Here is an 18,309-nt window from a genome sequence, read left to right as displayed (position 1 = left end):
AAGGACCGCATTGTTATTCCTGTTAGCATGAGGCAGGAGATGTTAAGCAGGATTCATGATGGCTACTTGGGCATTACAAAGTGCAGAGAAAGGGCAGCTACAGCAGTATGGTGGCCTGGGATCAGTTCTGACATCGCAAGCCATGTGTCAAAATGTGCCTTTTGCCGGGAACGCCGGTCTACTCAGAGAAGGGAGCCCTTGATTTCTACTCCGCTGCCTGCAGGCCTGTGGCAGAAAATAGCTGCTGATTTGTGCGAACTGCTCGGAAAAATGTACCTAGTCATAATTGACTACTATTCCAGGTATTTGGAGATTGCACCCTTTAATGAGATCACAAGTCAAGCCGTTATCACTCGTCTCAAGAGCTTGTTCGCCCGGTGGGGCATACCAATAGAGTTAGTGAGTGATAACGGAATGCAGTTTGCTTCCACGGAGTTCAGATCTTTCAGCAGTGAATATAATTTCGTCCATTCTACATCGAGTCCACATTACCCACAGGCCAATGGAATGGCTGAAAGGGCAGTTCAAACAACAAAGTTCATTTTGAAGCAATCTGAGCCGTACCTAGCCCTCTTGGTCTATAGGGCGACTCTCATTCAAGCCACAGGTTTTATCCTGGCACAGCTGATGCAAGGACGTCAGATTCGCACCACTTTACCCTCTGTGGTTGTCTTCCAGCCAACTAGCTCTGTTCTCGGGACGAGGTCCTTAAGAGGGATGAAGAGGCTAAAAGGGGCTATCGATTTTTCTACGACAGGAAACGCTCTGTGAGGCCCTTGCAGGAGCTGAATGTGGGGCAAAGTGTCAGAGTTAAACTGGATTATGAGAAGAAATGGAAGACGCCTGCTACGGTAATTGGACGCTCTCCAGAACCAAGGTCTTATGTAGTCCTTACTGATGGAGGGACAGTCACACGTCGAAATCAAAGACATCTTCAGCCAGTACCTGAGAGTTTGGGACTTGATGCCTCAGTACCACTGCCGGTGGGATCCCCTGTTTTAAGAGGGGTGCTTTCCCCTCAGCAAGATCACAGCGGGGATACTTCTCTGCTTCCAGCAGACTCTCAATCACCTTCTTCTGTATCAGAGCACAGTTCATGTAAAATGACATCAAGTGGAAGGGTGGTGAAACTTCCAGCCCGATATCAGGATTAGCACTAGTTAGAGCAGTGACCGGAAGTATTGGCAGAATAATCCCATGGTCACTGTGGACTAGGGTAGTCTACCCCGATGTTCAAGTCAGGATTGTATTTCATGTTGTTTATATATATTCTCTTTAACTTGTTATTTGTTGTATACTAAACAAAACTATTTCTGTATGCTTCTTGTATACCTTGTTATTTGATGTATTAAAAAAAAATAAAAATGTATGCTTTGTCCTTTGAAAAAGGGGGAAGATGGGAAGATGTGATGAGAGTAGGAAGTGACGTCACCGGATGGGGGTGTGGTTTAGGGCCGTTATTGTCTATGTGGCAGTTACCAAGTTAGATGTGTTGTACAAGCTGTATACTTCTATGCGCTGCAATAAAATAGCGTTGTACCTTCTATGCTGTGTCCTGCATCTCATGACAGCATTATTGCTCTTCATACCAGCAAACCCTGACGCTCCTATCTCTCCTCATATTATGTTTTTCACTCTCCCTGTGACTCCCTTTGTCTGTCTGCCTGTTACTAGCCCGCCTCTTGTCTTTCTCCTCTTTCTCCTTGTCACAACCTCTCCTCCTATTTGTCTTCCTGTCACTGTCACTATATTTCTTCCTGTTTATATCCCTGTCACTGTCACTACCGTTCCTACTATTTGTGTCCATGTCAATGCCACTATTTTTCTTCATGTTTGTGTCCCTGTCGCTGTCAAGATATTTCCTCCTGTTTGTGTCCCTGTCACTATCTTTCTTCCTGTTTGTGTCTCTGTCACTATCTTTCCCCCTGTTTGTGTCCTTGTCACTATTTTCTTACTGTTTGTGTCCCTGTCACTATCTTTCCCCCTGTTTGTGTCCCTGTCACTATTATCTTCCTGTTTGTGTCCCTGTCACTATCTTTCTTCTTGTTTGTGTCCCTGTCACTGTCAATATCTTTCTTCCTATTTGTGTCCATGTCACTGTCACTATCTTCCTGAATCCTGTTTGTGTTCCTGTCACTATCTTTATTCTTGTTTGTATTCCTGTCACTGTCACTATTTTTCTTTCTGTTTGTGTTCTTCTCTATTCCCCTCGTATAACTCATTCTTATAAAAAATAAAAATACAATTATTTGTTTAATAAAGTATGTTTGTGAAGGATAGCTTTATATTTTATGTTTATGTGTAGTATGTGTAAAAAAACAAGAAGGAAGAAGGCTCTCCAATGGTGCAGTGTGTTAAAACAAAACGTGTTTTCTTTCCCAGAAATGAACCCCTTGCTTATGAATAGGTACTCACAGAAGGAGCACACTATAATACAGTGCTATTCATGCAGGCTGGAGTATTCAGAACTCACCAGCTAGCTCCCACCGGATTCGATGTACTCTCTAGTCTGAGATATAAGGACAGAAGATAGGGAGGGGAACAGAAAGACTCCAATAGTGCAGATGGTAACTAAAGCTTTCAAAACCCCAATATTAGGTCCCCACTGTAATTGGATACTCACATATTCTGCGCACTATAATACAGTGCAAGTAGTGCAAGCTGGTATATCAGAGTCTACCAGCTGACTCACTCCAGAATACAGGATCCACAGTCCAATAGAGGGTATGAAACCCCCCAAAAAAGCTCACAACCCAAATAAAAATAAAACAAAATATCGCAAGACAAGTAATATATTTTATTAAAAATTGTATAAAAACAATACAAGATATTCTGCTACGCGTTTCAAGATGCAAGTGGCACCTTTTCATCAGGCAGTGGTAAGTGAGCTATACAAAATACACACTATATATATAAAGCACAAACATTATACATTGATTAAAAACACATTACATGCATATGTTAAAATTAAGTCACATGATCTAATCACTGGCAAGCTGCAGCTGTTTATAATGTGATGACTTAAACAAAAAACAAACAATTTTTCTATTTGAAAACCTAAATGCATAGTAGGTGGTATTAAATGTGATGACTTAAACAAAAAAAAAACATTTTTCTATTTGAAAACCTAAATGCATAGTAGGTGGTATTAAATGTGATGACTTAAACAAAAAAAAACATTTTTCTATTTGAAAACCTAAATGCATAGTAGGTGGTATTAAATGCCCATATGTAAGCACCTATGTCAGACAAATAACTCTAAACATAGAAAACATATTCCACAATCAAAACATCCTCATGCCAGGATGTGGTGTACAAACATATCAAATAATATCAGCCCTTAAAGTGCCCCCTGTAACGAGATCACTACCATATAATAATAATTATAAAAGCTGTCTCCTTGATAAATAATAGAGGATACATTCCGTGTTACTATCCTTCTTATAAATCCGCCCTGCGATCTGTCAGCTGGAGAAAGGTAAACAAATGCACGCTCTCAATCCCGTAAGTACAAGGTTGTCATGACAACGCGTGCCTCAGGTCATGACGTATCTTAGCCCAGACCAATCAGTAATCGCAAGACGGAGTCACATACAACATAACGAGATTATACTTAGCACTAAACACCAATTGCAACATCATGCACTAGTACCCAATGTGTTCATATTCACAGTACTAACATAATATATTTAACCCCTATGTAAAAACTTGAAAATTCCCAAATAAACAAAAAGAAACCTATACAAGCGCTCTTTGGTTACAGAAAACAGAGCGTTGTCATAATTACGTTACACATCAGAGCGTTTCTGTAGCCACTCACAGATAACAAAGCTAGTAAGGATACATAGAGATAAAGAAAGAAAAAAACCAATACAAATAATCTATATATCACTCAAGTAAATACATATACCCAAATTGTACAAGCAAACTAAAGTTGGTCATATCTAACAGGTCATCCAACAATGGTGGAGTTATCATAGATTAGGGAATATATGTTCCATCCATTTTAAGAAGAGCAGACCCTGGTGATCATCTATCCTCTATGATAGCCTGTGGAGGGCGCCTTTGTTTTGTTACTATCATTTGGATGGCTACAATTTGGTGACTTTTGTATGTGTAAAAAAACATTCAAAAACATGTTTAATTCCTTGAAAGCTAAAGACATTATTTTCAATGTCTAGCAAAATGTTTAGCCACAGGGGTCCTAGGAATTTCTGCCTCTAGGGATAGCAAATATTCCCTAATCCTATCTTTCAGGTGAGCCCTACATATTGAAAATTACAAATGTTGCAAGAGATTAGGTATACAACATAGGTTGAATTACAATTAATTCATTTTCGTATGTTGTATGTTACCCCAGTCTGTGCAGATACAAATGTATTACCGATTTTTGCATAACTGCAACATTTGCAGGGTATTTCCCCACATCTAAAGAAACTTGGTTTCAACGAGAGACGATTATTATTACCTCTAGTATTGGAGATTCGTTCACTAAAATTCTTTCTTACTATATCTCTAATAGTTTTAGATTTCCGTGAGATAAAGTTACATTGGCTACATACTCCTTGTAAATTGTTATCTCTTTCTAGGATAGGCAACCTTTTTTTTATGATGTTACATATTTCTCCAAATTGTTTTATATATGAAGTAATAACATTTAAACCTTCCCTTTTTTACATAATTTTTGTTTTTATCTGTCAATAAACTTTCTCTATCAACTTCAGATATCTGTTTAGATTGTTTAGTACTGCTGGATCGTACCGTAAGTTCATTGGCTGAAATTCAGTAACTATGTAGACTCATACAGTTTCTTCTTAATCGTATATATATATTGGCCTTTAGGTATATCCATTTTTAGATGAAAGGGGTGAGAAGAATCTGCTCTCAAGATTGTATTGTCCGTTATCTCTTTCCTGTAAAAGATTACATGTAAATCTCAAATTACCATTGTTGTTATTTAAATGTTCTAGAAAATTATCCAAAGATTCAGCAGAACCATCTCAGATCAGGAGCATATCATCTATGCAGCGTGTATAAAATGTAATGTTTTTTCTAAATAAATTGCTCTCACCAAACAATGATACATTTTTATAGTCTGCTAGGTAAATATTTATATATGATGGGGCAAATTTCGCCCCCATCACAGTCGCTCTTTGTTGGATAAAAAATTGTGATGGTCCAATAGGAATCTTATAGCCTCCAAAATATAAGAAATGAGACTAGGATCTAGTATCTTTCAAGCATCCTTTAAGTTCCTGTTATACCCAAATCATTTGGAATACATGAATAAAGAGACAAAACATCTATAGTAACAAATACAGTATGTACTCCTCCTTCCACTCAAATATGTTCTAGAAGTCATAATAGATATTTCGTGTCTCTTAAAAATCCAGGTACAATCTGTACCACAGGTTGCAAATGAGCATCAACCCATTGTCATAATCTCTCCCCCAGGGACACAATAGCTTAAATAATTGGTTTGCCTGGGGGATTGGTAAGTGATTTGTGCACTTTTGGCAGATGCTTGAAAAGGGTGATTCTTGAAAACTCAATGAAAAGATAATCACTTATTTTCTTAGATAGGATGGAATTTTCCACTCCTACACCCAGTAGGTCTCTCAGTTCATTAAGAAATGTCTTAGTGGGATTGAACGTCATTTTTTTATATGTTTCTATGTCACCTAGTTGTCTATAGACTTCATCCAAATATTGTTGTTTATTAAGAATCACTATTGAGCCCCCTTTATCTGAGTCAACAACCACTAGATCTGGATTATTTTTGATTTTATCTAAAGCTCGTAGTTTATTTCTATTCAAATTATTATGTGTTTTCCCCCTCTTATATATTTGTTCAAAGAGATGCATAAGATCCTGTTCAATTATTGAGTGGAAAACTTCTATAATATCTTTTCGTACATGAATTGGATGAACTAGAATTAGATTGTTTAGTAGGCTGTTGATAAGTTCTAACACTGTTACTCTCAGACTCATTATGTAAACAACATTATAATACTGTATTACACAGCTCTTCAAAGTTCCATTTCTCTTCCAAACCTAACTTTTAGAGCTATCTGAAGGATCTGATTTAACAGTAGATGGGTGATTCAGGTCCTTAAAGTGTTTTTTTACAAACAAATGTATTAATATGTAAAATAGAATTAAACAAGTTAAAGTCCTGTGAAGGGGAAAAACCTAAACCTTTCGAAAGAACATTCTGTTCAAAGTCACTAATGTGAATAGAAGAGAGGTTAATGATTTTTAATTTTTGGTATTTTTTTTTCTTCTTTTGATTCTGATGGCTCAGGTATCTTAGCAACAATTTTTTCTGGATCCACCTCTTTTGATTTTTCTTGAATTATCTTTCTGTTCATCTCAGAGTTTTTTGGTCTAGCTCCTAATTCTTCTACCCAACGTTCTTGTGATCTAATGTGGGTGGAAGTAGATTTGTGGGCTTTTGATGAGATGGCTCTAGAATTGTAAGTGGAAATGGAACTTTCAAAGCTTGAAAAAGTAAGTCTTTTAGATTTATTGGTTTTGTTTTTCCTATTTTCTTTTTTTGTGTTCTCTTTGCTGTATTCCAATTTTAAATCACTCCCAATTCATTATTTTTACAGTCCCTCTCATACTTTTTATATTTGATATAAGATAGTTTAGTCCCCAGTTTGTCCAAGGTATCATCTAGCTTTTTCTGGAAAACTGGAAAATTTGCTTCCCCTTTAAAATTTTCCAGTAACTGTTGTACTTGTTCAATCTCAGCCAGAACTGCTTCTTTCTGTTCCCGTTTAAATCTAACCAGCTTTCCCATTAGTATTAGAGAGCATTCAGGGAGAGTCTAATTCTAGTCCACCATAAATTAAGATAATTTATCATGAAAAGCAGGGGATCTTTTCATCCTGAATCCCCTCAGTACTTTTTTTTTTCTCCTTAGTATATAATTCAAGAAATTCAATGTCCCACCATAGTTTCATTTCTTTTATGTGTAACTTTTCTTTTCTTGAGAACAGGGAACCCAAATCAACTTTCGGATCAACATCTGTTTCTGTGCCCCTAAATAATTTGTTAAATCTTTCTCTTCTAGTAGTGTCATCAAAAATAGCCATGGTAGCAATAATTATGGGATAACTTTGATATACAACACTTGTAACACTCTATGGTGGAGAAAATATTAATTCATTATTAATAGAATGAAAGTATGTTAGTGTATTAGGTAACATAAAACATGCAGCCTATTTATGTCACGGTCAGTTAAATAGAAATAATCTGTACTCAGGCATATATATCACCGCGGTCTTAATGTATAATGGATCCAGTAGAAGCTGTTTCAGTTTTATGCCGGCTTGATCACGGCACTACAGCAGTGCATCATAAACAATGTCCCACAATGATCACGGTGTGTAAACGGATCCAGTACGATCGTCCAGCCTCACTTTGGTGCCAACTCAGTCAGTATGGTATCAGATTGTAGCCGATGCTGCTGGGGCTCTCCAACACACCCCTAGACAAACAATAGCAAAAGTATTAAAAGTTCAGCATATTCAGGTTTTGCAAAAGAGGAGAGGAAGAAATAACCTGGTTAAAACATCCATTTTATTGGATACTAAAAATAAAAACACATCAAGGGCACTGCTAAAAGAATTTAGCAACTGACATATTTCCTGCCTCATCGGCACTTCATCAGGGCTGCGTAACAAATGAATTACATGACCTTATATAACTAACAATTGTGCTACTCTAACCAATCACATTACAACGTTAAAATTAACCCATTCTACACCTTCATATAAACAATAGACTAGTTTATTAGGATCCCTTATTATATACCAAGTTAGGGAATATAGCTTTATCATTCTTCTAGATTCCCCATGGGAATAGGGCCCTCAATTCCTCCTGTATGTGTTTGTAAAATTTTGTCTTGTCTCTTACAAGTTTGATATCATTGTTTTATTTACATGAATTGTATCCATGGACAGCGCTGCGGAATATGTTGGCGCTTCATAAGTAAAGTATAATAATAATAATCATTCTAAGGACATATGGGGAAGAAAAAAGTTTATAATTGGGTCTCAATTGTAGCAAAAAATATGTATAAAAGATAAATGCTAAAATATATATATTGCTTCAGAGACAAAAACAAATTATTTCCTTCTTTTCTTCTCTTTTCTTCTTTTTTTTCCTTCCCCCCTCACTTTCTTTAAAGGGACATTAAACCCAAATTTTGTCTTTCGTGATTCAGATACAACATGCAATTTTATGCAACTTTCTAATTTACTCCTATTATCAAATTTTCTTCATTCTCTTGCTATCTTTATTTGAAAAAGCAGGAATGTAAGCTTAAGAGCTGGCCCATTTTTGGTTCAGACCTGGGTAGCGCTTGTTGATTGGTGGCTAAATATAGCCACCAATCAGCAAGTGCTACCGGGGTGCTAAAATAAATTTGGGTTTAGTATCCCCCAGATATTTTAGTGACATTACATCAAATTACACGTAAATATGTATTGCAGATGTTGCCAATATAACATGGAATAAGAAATGGTTACAAAACTAAAAAAGTATTCAACACTATTAAGAATAAATATAAAATTAATATAAAAATTATGATTTTTGATCAATGAGCCTAACAATTTGGCAAGGTATTGCATATATATATATATATATATATATATATATATATATATATATTTATATATATATATATATATATATATATATATATATATATATATATATATATATATATATATATATATATATATATATATATATATATATACTCTGTATATATACATACATACAGCAAACAAAAAACGTGCACTCTTTGGTCTTTCCAAAACAACTTTTACTGTGAAAAGTAACGTCCCCTTCATCAGACCTCAGATACTTTGTTCCCGAAACGTCACTTTCACAGTAAAAGTTGTTTTGGAAAGACCAGAGAGTGCACATTTTTTGTTTGCTGTATTCATATCATCCACTAGCACCCTGGCAGTTGTTGGACTAAGTGAGAGTGTTTTTCCCTGCTAAATATGTGTATATATATATATATATATATATATATATATATATATGTGTGTGTGTTTGCATTGTGTATATCGGCCTGTGTGTATGTATGTGTATATCGGCCTGTGTGTATGTATGTGTATATCAGCCTGTGTGTATGTATGTGTATATCGGCCTGTGTGTATGTATGTGTATATCGGCCTGTGTGTATGCATTGTGTATATCGGCCTGTGTGTATGTATGTGTATATCAGCCTGTGTGTATGTATGTGTATATCGGCCTGTGTGTATGTATGTGTATATCGGCCTGTGTGTATGTATGTGTATATCGGCCTGTGTGTATGTATGTATATATCGGCCTGTGTGTATGTATGTGTATATCGGCCTGTGTGTATGTATGTGTATATCGGCCTGTGTGTATGTATGTGTATATCGGCCTGTGTGTATGTATGTGTATATCGGCCTGTGTGTATGTATGTGTATATCAGCCTGTGTGTATGTATGTGTATATCAGCCTGTGTGTATGTATGTGTATATTGGCCTGTGTGTATGTATGTGTATATCGGCCTGTGTGTATGCATTGTGTATATCGGCCTGTGTGTATGTATGTGTATATCGGCCTGTGTGTATGTATGTGTATATCGGCCTGTGTGTATGCATTGTGTATATCGGCCTGTGTGTATGCATTGTGTATATCGGCCTGTGTGTATGTATGTGTATATCGGCCTGTGTGTATGCATTGTGTATATCGGCCTGTGTGTATGCATTGTGTATATCGGCCTGTGTGTATGTATGTGTATATCGGCCTGTGTGTATGTATGTATATATCGGCCTGTGTGTATGTATGTGTATATCGGCCTGTGTATATGTATGTGTATATATGTAAACTTACATTTAACCCCTTAACGACCGAGGACGTGCAGGGTACGTCCTCAAAAAAAAGGAAGTTAACGCCTGAGGACGTACCCTGCACGTCCTCAGTGTGGAAAGCAGCTGGAAGCGATCCCGCTCGCTTCCAGCTGCTTTCCAGTTATTGCAGTGATGCCTCGATATGGAGGCATCCTGCAATAACCTTTTTAAGCCATCCGGTGCAGAGAGCCACTCTGTGGCCCTCTCTGCACCGGAGATCGGTGGATCACTGCGTTGGTGGGTGGGAGCCGGACCGGGAGGCGGGTGGCGGCCATCGATGGCCCTGCTGATGTGGAGGGGGGGCGGGATCGTGGGCGGGGATGGCCGGGGGCGCGCACGGACGCGCGCGCGTGCACGGGGGGGGCGGGGGCAGGCGCGTGCACGGGGAGGGAGCGGGTGGGAACCGCTATGCTACAGAAAATCCAATAATAAAAAATGTTAAATTTTTTAAAAAATGGCTAAAAAGTTTAAAAAAAAAAAAGATCAGCAAGGTGGTGGGGGTTTGTCTGTGTGGGGGGGGAAGCTACACAACAGAAAACAAACAAACAAACAAAAAAAAAGCACTTTTTTTTTGCAAACTGGGTACTGGCAGACAGCTGCCAGTACCCAAGATGGCCCCCAATGAGGCAGAGGGAAGGGTTAGAGAACGGTTTTGGGGGGATCAGGGAGGTTGGGGGCTAAGGGGGGATCCTACACAGTAGCATATGTAAATATGCTAAAAAATTTTTATTTTTTTTTAAAAAAAAACCCTTTTATTTTAGTACTGGCAGACTTTCTGCCAGTACTTAAGATGGCGGGGACAATTGTGGGGTGGGGGAGGGAAGGGAGCTGTTTGGGAGGGATCAGGGGGTGGGATGTGTCAGGTGGGAGGCTGATCTCTACACTAAAGCTAAAAGTAACCCTGCAAGCTCCCTACAAACTCCCTAATTAACCCCTTCACTGCTAGCCATAATACACGTGTGAGGCGCAGCAGGATTTAGCGGCCTTCTAATTACCAGCAAGCAATGCCAAAGTCATATATGTCTGCTATTTCTGAACAAAGGGGATCCCAGACAAGTATTTACAACCATTTGTGCCATAATTGCACAAGCTGTTTGTAAATTATTTCAGTGAGAAACCTAAAACTTTTTTTTTCAATTTGATCGCATTTGGCGGTGAAATGGTGGCATGAAATATACCAAAATGTGCCTAGATCAATACTTGGGGTTGTCTACTACACTACACTAAAGCTAAAATTAACCCTACAAGCTCCCTAAAAGCTCCCTAATTAACCCCTTAACTGCTGGGCATAATACACTTGTGGTGCGCAGTGGCATTTAGCGGCCTTCTAATTACCAAAAAGCAACGCCAAAGCCATATATGTCTGCTATTTCTGAACAAAGGGGACCCCAGAGAAGAATTTACAACCATTTATGCCATAATTGCACAAGTTGTTTGTAAATAATTTCAGTGAGAAACCGAAAGTTTGTGAAAAAATTTGTGAAAAAGTGAACAATTTTTTGTATTTGATCGCATTTGGCGGTGAAATGGTGGTATGAAATATACCAAAATTGGCCTAGATCAATACTTTGGGATGTCTACTAAAAAAAAATATATACATGTCAAGGGATATTCAGGGATTCCTGAAAGATATCAGTGTTCTAATGTAACTAGCGCTAATTTTGGAAAAAAGTGGTTTGGAAATAGCAAAGTGCTACTTGTATTTATGGCCCTATAACTTGCAAAAAAAGCAAAGAACATGTAAACATTGGGTATTTCTAAATTCAGGACAAAATTTAGAAACTATTTAGCATGGGTGTTTTTTGGTGGTTGTAGATATGTAACAGATTTTGGGGGTCAAAGTTAGAAAAAGTGTGTTTTTTTTCATTTTTCCTCATATTTTATAATTTTTTTTATAGTAAATTATAAGATATGATGAAAATAATGGTATCTTTAGAAAGTCCATTTAGTGGCGAGAAAAACGGTATATAATATGTGTGGGTACAGTAAATGAGTAAGAGGAAAATTACAGCTAAACACAAACACCGCAAAAATGTAAAAATAGCCTTCGTCCCAAACGGACAGAAAATGGAAAAGTGCTGTGGTCATTAAGGGGTTAAACATAATGAAGTTTATGTTTACATTTCAAATTTCAAGTTGTATAACATTGAAACAAAACCTGTAATTGTGCTGAAATTTGGCAGTTGTGTAGCTATTACTAGTGACCAAAAACCTATTATTAACTTATAAAAAAATGTTTTATTAACTTATAATGGGGATTTTTGTCCAGTTCTACAGCTGATATGACTGAATGCATTTTCATGAAACTTAGCATGCTGGTGGCTTTTGACTTGATCTAATGCCCCTTGGTAGTTTGAAGTTTATAAGGTGTATTATTTTAAGGCTGTTCCATATAAATTAGCTTTTGTTTTGCAACAGCCCACAGTACCGTACAGTTGGTTAGTTATGTCACCGCTTGACATGCTCAGTAGAGACCTCAGCACATTTTCAATGTAGCTGCAGTGCAGGAATCTGGCACCAGAGGGAGTCTACATTAAGGGGGATATCTATCAAGCCGTCAACTTTGTTGCATTTAACGGCACCAATACGCTCGCCTAACATTGCGGCCGCAGAACTGAATACTATCTCCATATTTATGAAAAATGCCAGCAAAAAGCAGCACACCAAGTACGGGGCGATGAGCATCGGACTGTTGTTAACTAACAGTCATCGATCTCGCTGCTATTCGGCTTTTTACCAACTTTATTTATACCCTGTCACTAAACGCCGCCATTATACTAAAATGTTTAACCCCTATCCCGCCACTCCCGGACCCCGCTGCAACTAAATAAAAGTATTAACCCCTATTCCTCCGCTCCCGGACCCCACCGCAAGTAAATAAAAGTATTAACCCCTATTCCTTTGCTCCCAGACCCCGCCACAACTAAATAAAAGTATTAACACCTATTTTGCCGCTCCCGGACCCCGCTGCAACTAAATAAAAGTATTAACCCCTATTCGCCGCTCCCGGACCCCACCGCAACTAAATAAAAGTATTAATCCATGGCCTCCCACATCACTACCACTAACTAAACCTATTAACCCCTAAACCTCCAGCCCCCCACATCGCCATAAACTACATTAAGCTATTAACCACTTAACCTAACAACCTCTAACTTTACATTAAAATTGCAACATCCCTATCTTATAATAAATTAAAACTTACCTGTAGAATTAAATTAAACTATATTACATATTAAAAAAAACCTAACCCTACTCAAATTATTTAAATCTACAATTAAAAATTACTAAGTTACAAAAACAAACAAACACTAAGTTGCAAAAACAAACACTAAGTTGCAAAAACAAATAAACGACAGTATCAAAAATAATAAAGAATTACTCCTAATCTAATAGCCCTATCAAAATTAAAAAGCCACCCAAAATAAAAAAACCTAGCCTACAATAAACTACCAATGGCCCTTAAAAGGGCCTTTTGCAGGGCATTGCCCCAAATAAATCAGCTCTTTTACCTGTAAAAAAAATACAAACACCCCCCCAACAGTAAAACCCACCACCCAACCAACCAAACCCCCCAAATAAAAACCCTATATAAAAAACCCTACGCTCCCCATTGCCCTGAAAAGGGCATTTGTATGGGCATTGCCCTTAAAAGGGCATTTAGCTCTTTTACCTGCCCAGACCCTACTCTAAAAATAAAACCCACCCAAAAAACCCTTAAATAAACCTAACACTAACCCCCGACAATCCACTTACAGTTTTTGAAGTTTCGCTTGAAGGATCCATCCAGCCAGCAAGAAGTCTTCATCCGTGCGGCCTCTTCTATCTTCATCCAGCCGACAAAGTCTTCATCCATGTGGCCTCTTCTATCTTCATCCATCTGGCGCGGAGCGGGTTCATCCTGAAAAACATCCGGCGCGGAGCGGGTCCATCCTGAAGACATCCGGCGAGGAGCTCCTCTTCAATACGGTCTTGGCCGTAAACTGGATCTCGAATGCAAATGATGTAATTCAAGATGGCGCCCCTTGCATTCCTATTGGCTGAAAGGTTCCAATAAGTCAATAGGATTAGAGCCGCTAAAATCCTATTGGCTGTTCTAATCAGCCAATAGGATTTGAGCAGCTCTCATCCTATTGGCTGTTCCAATCAGCCAATAGGATTGAGCTCCTATTGGTAATTGGTATTTTAACTTGCATTGTGTGTGTAGCAAATGTTTATTCTGCTTAAAAGAGTTCCTCCTGATGTGTTTTAATGGCAGCTAATTCTGATTATTCCACTATCATCAATGGAATATGAAGTAAAGATTGAAGTATGGGGTTCAGATGTCAGCGCTCATAGAAGGGAGAGAACAAAAACCAAGAAACAAATTATGGTGCAATATGAAAGCACTGTTGTGTCGTGTGAAAGAATATTGCTCACCTTTTAAAACCTCAAACATGTGAGGTATGTTGGAAGCATGGAGGGGATTTAATCCCTATCTGTGTTAAAGCTGTTTTACCGTTTGGGTGATCACTTGTAGTGTGGTACTTCCTTCTTCCAGTACCTGTGGGTATAGGTGGCTTCTTCTCTATGGAGTATGGTTAACCTTTCCTTCTGCTGGATGTGGTGAGCCTCCCTGTTGTGAAAGGTGATGTACTTCTTCCCTGTGGAGTATGGTATCGTTCTTTTTAGTAAGCTTATCATCTATGGAGTATTGCAAAATGTTTTCTTCTTGTTGGTAGACTTCTCCTCTATGGAGTATGGTACAATTTTCTTGTATAGGTAGAAACCTTTACAAAGTAGTGGTGAGGGTTAAAATTCCTCCTATGTTTACTGAAAAATGGAGTGCATAATTTATGCAAAGCCAAATGATGTTTTGAGACAACCTAGGTGGCCATTAAAAACTACTAAACAGTCCCAAAAGGAAGTGCGCTGTTGAACGTTAATTGGCAATGGGTATGCAGATGTCCTGTTTGCCAAAACGTTCTGTGTATGATTTGTGCGTTAATGTTATCTCAATAAATAATGATGAAGGTGATATCCTGTTTCTTTAAATGCTGTCCAGTAATTAAAAGTCCAGGATCAAATATATAGGATGTTTCTATTACCTTGCAAAGACAATTTTTTGTCTAGGTAGTTTGTTAAGTCAGGATATTCTTCTGTAATGTGGATGGCTGTGGATTGAAAAACCTGTCAGTGACAGGGTCTGTTTCTGGCTGTGTGATGATAGACGGTCTCGCCGGACCGGAAGTTATATATATAACAAAAAAAGAGATCAGCACTCACTGGACTTTCTACACAAGGGTTTTAATGTGTAAAGTGATGTTTCAGGGTTCAAACTGGTTTGATCCCCGAAACGTCACTTTACACATTAAAACCATTGTGTGGAAAGTCCAGCGAGTGCGGATCTCTTTTTTGTTATATGAACTTTGTTGTTCCTAACACCCTGGTGAGATACTTTGAAGTGAGAGTGCAAATCCCCTTTGATTGTTTCATTATATATATATATTAATATATATATATATATATATATATATATATATATATATATATATATATATATATAAAAGAGTTGATTATAACAGTGACCTCTACCCATTTGACCCCTATAAATGTTACCCTGTGTACCGCCTATGTTTATAGTGCTGCGGAATCTGTTGGTGCTCTACAAATACCTGATAATAATAATATATTTTATTCAAGTCAGGTCAATTTTTACCTTTTTCTTCTTTTGGGATTTTGGCAGTATGCTTTGGATCATTATCATGCTGGAATATTCCTCTTCTGCAAAGCTTTTTAAAACTGGGAGTCATCTTGTCAGCCAGTATTTTGGTATATCCACAGGCATTCATGGTGCTATCTATAAATGTCATCTCCCCAACACCTTTTGCACTCATGCAGCCCCATATAATCACACTCCCACCTCCGTGCTTTACTGTTGGGACTTTGCATTCACTTTAGTAGTCCTAACCAGGTTCATGCCAAACCTGCTGGACCCCATCTAAACCAAACAAATTTATTTTGTTCTCCAAAGAGCAAGCAAGGTTTTTTTTGGACACTGTCCATAGAGGTTGACATTCTCAAATGTCCTTTGCACTGTCTGAGTTGTCACAGAAACTCTGATTTCCATTGATAACCCCTGAGCCAAATCTGAAACACTTGCCCATCTACTATTCAGAGCTAGATTGTGCAAGTAACGCACTGTCCGTGGTGTCATTTTATGAGGTCAGCCACTACAGTTCTAATTCCTGAAAAAAGTCATAGTCCCACTGCTGTCACTGGCTCCACCAACTTTTATAAAGACTGCTAAAGTTTTGCCAGATGTTTCTAGCTGTTCTGACTGACCTGCACTTTCTGCATCACTATGTTTCAGGGAGTACAGCCATTATGCCACCAAATATGGTCCCTACTAAGAAGCCCAAGTTAGGCAGGAAAAAAAATAAAATAAATATACACATTAAAAAAATATTTATGTTCTTCACCAAATTTACACAACCTCCCCTAAGGCTGTCACCTAGTCTGCCTTTATTGTAGTGCAGGTCCTGATAGGGGCAATAACATGAGGAAATAGGTGTGACAAGGTAGGTATGCTATAGTGGGGAAAGACAGGGAGGGGGAGGGTGTAGAGACAGACAAGGAAATAAGCAGAGCAACTGGAAATAGGCGGGGAAGAAATATGGCAAGAGAGAAAAAGACAACCAAAGCAATTTACAAGAGGCTATAGGAAAAACAGAATTACTATAGTTACAAAATGTGTGCACATATTGAATGAAACCTTCCTGAATTCATTTTGATGTTTTGCTTTTAATGAAAGCATTGTTTATAGTGTGGGCCCAAAATATTTATTTCCCCCCCCCCCCCCATAATGCAGTAGCACATGAAGTAATATAGGAAATACAGAATCATTGCATATTGTGCCCACAAAAAAGCAGGAATTACTACCTGTGGTCTAGTACTAAAAAAAAGTTATGTACAGTTAGAAATAACATGGCAGCTGTAGTTGTTTTGGGTCAGATGAGGCTATGCACATTTTTTACTGTTTTGTGTCAGGATACTGGTGAGGGAGTTTAGGTTCCTATGTGTCCCATTGCTTAAATGGGCATAAAAGTGAAGAAAAAAAACAACTAATACTTTCCCATGTGTTTAACCAGTACAAAATGGTTTAGATTTGACTACAGAACAGCAATGTACTATTGGGAATATGTGTGTAGCCACAAATTCGCTCCCTGTAGGGCACTACTGCTCCAAGATATGTTTTTCAGCAAAAGATACCAACTAAGGTACAGATTATGAATGGAGCGCAAACGTTTAAGGGGTTTATCGCTGGTGTTTGCGCTCATCTGGTTTACCGCTGGCATTACGAGTTTAAAGTAAACGAGATCGATTGAGCGCAATCATGATTTACGGTAGAATTATTACCGTGACTTCAGCGCTCTGGTTAACTGTTTCGTGAAACATAAAAGTTGCATAAAACACATCAAAAATACATTACAAAGTATAATTACACTCATAATAACACCATCTAATAACAATTAATAAAAAAAATTGCACATAAAAGTTATAAAAGCTCAAAGATATGAGATCTCAGGCAGCACAACACTGAGATACATACATATACATACATACATATACATGTCTAAAGATGTGTAAAGATGTCTAAAGATGTGTATGTATGTATATGTATGTATATATATATATATATATATATATATATGTGTGTGTGTATTTATATGTGTATATATAAGTATATATAGATATATATAAGTGCCTTCGAGCCCTTTGCAGTCAAATAGATGAAAACATGTAAAACCATATTTATGCAATATTCATGTTTAATAAAGTGTATATTTACTGTAAATATTTTAGGTACAAAACATTGGAATGTGAAATATTCATACTTTCATGTCGGGTTAGCACACATGAGAATATGCGCTCGGGTCAGCGCGCAAGCAAAAACAGTTTACTTTCAACTCATAATACGAGTGCAAGCTTACTTCTAGAGCAATTAACGCTCGAGCGGGAGCATTAAATATCGCTCCACTTGTAATCTGGCCCTAAGGCAATTTGACAACAAAAATTAATTAAAATAGCTTAATTGCATGCTCTATCTGAACCATACAAGATTATTTTTTGTCTTTCATATCCCTTTAAATATATTGGGAAATGATCATGTGCTACGGAGGAAACCTATTAATACATAAATAAAGTGCAACACCAGAATAAAGGGTCATGATATCAAGTTGAAGTGCTTTTTTAAAAAAAGGGTGGTTAATACATAGAAAAGACTTCCAACTGAGGTGGTAAGTGCAATGACAATTCAGGAGAAATATACGCAGACTCAATGAGCTTTTTAGTTTATGTTTGCTGCTAAAATCTATGTTTCTTTGTTTCTAAGAACTCAAATAAAAGTAAAACTTCATTCATACTT

The sequence above is a fragment of the Bombina bombina genome, chromosome 4, assembly GCF_027579735.1.
Source record: "Bombina bombina isolate aBomBom1 chromosome 4, aBomBom1.pri, whole genome shotgun sequence".
Taxonomy (NCBI): Eukaryota; Metazoa; Chordata; class Amphibia; order Anura; family Bombinatoridae; genus Bombina; species Bombina bombina.
The sequence above is the reverse complement of the archived record's forward strand: the minus strand, read 5'-3'. Positions refer to the sequence as shown.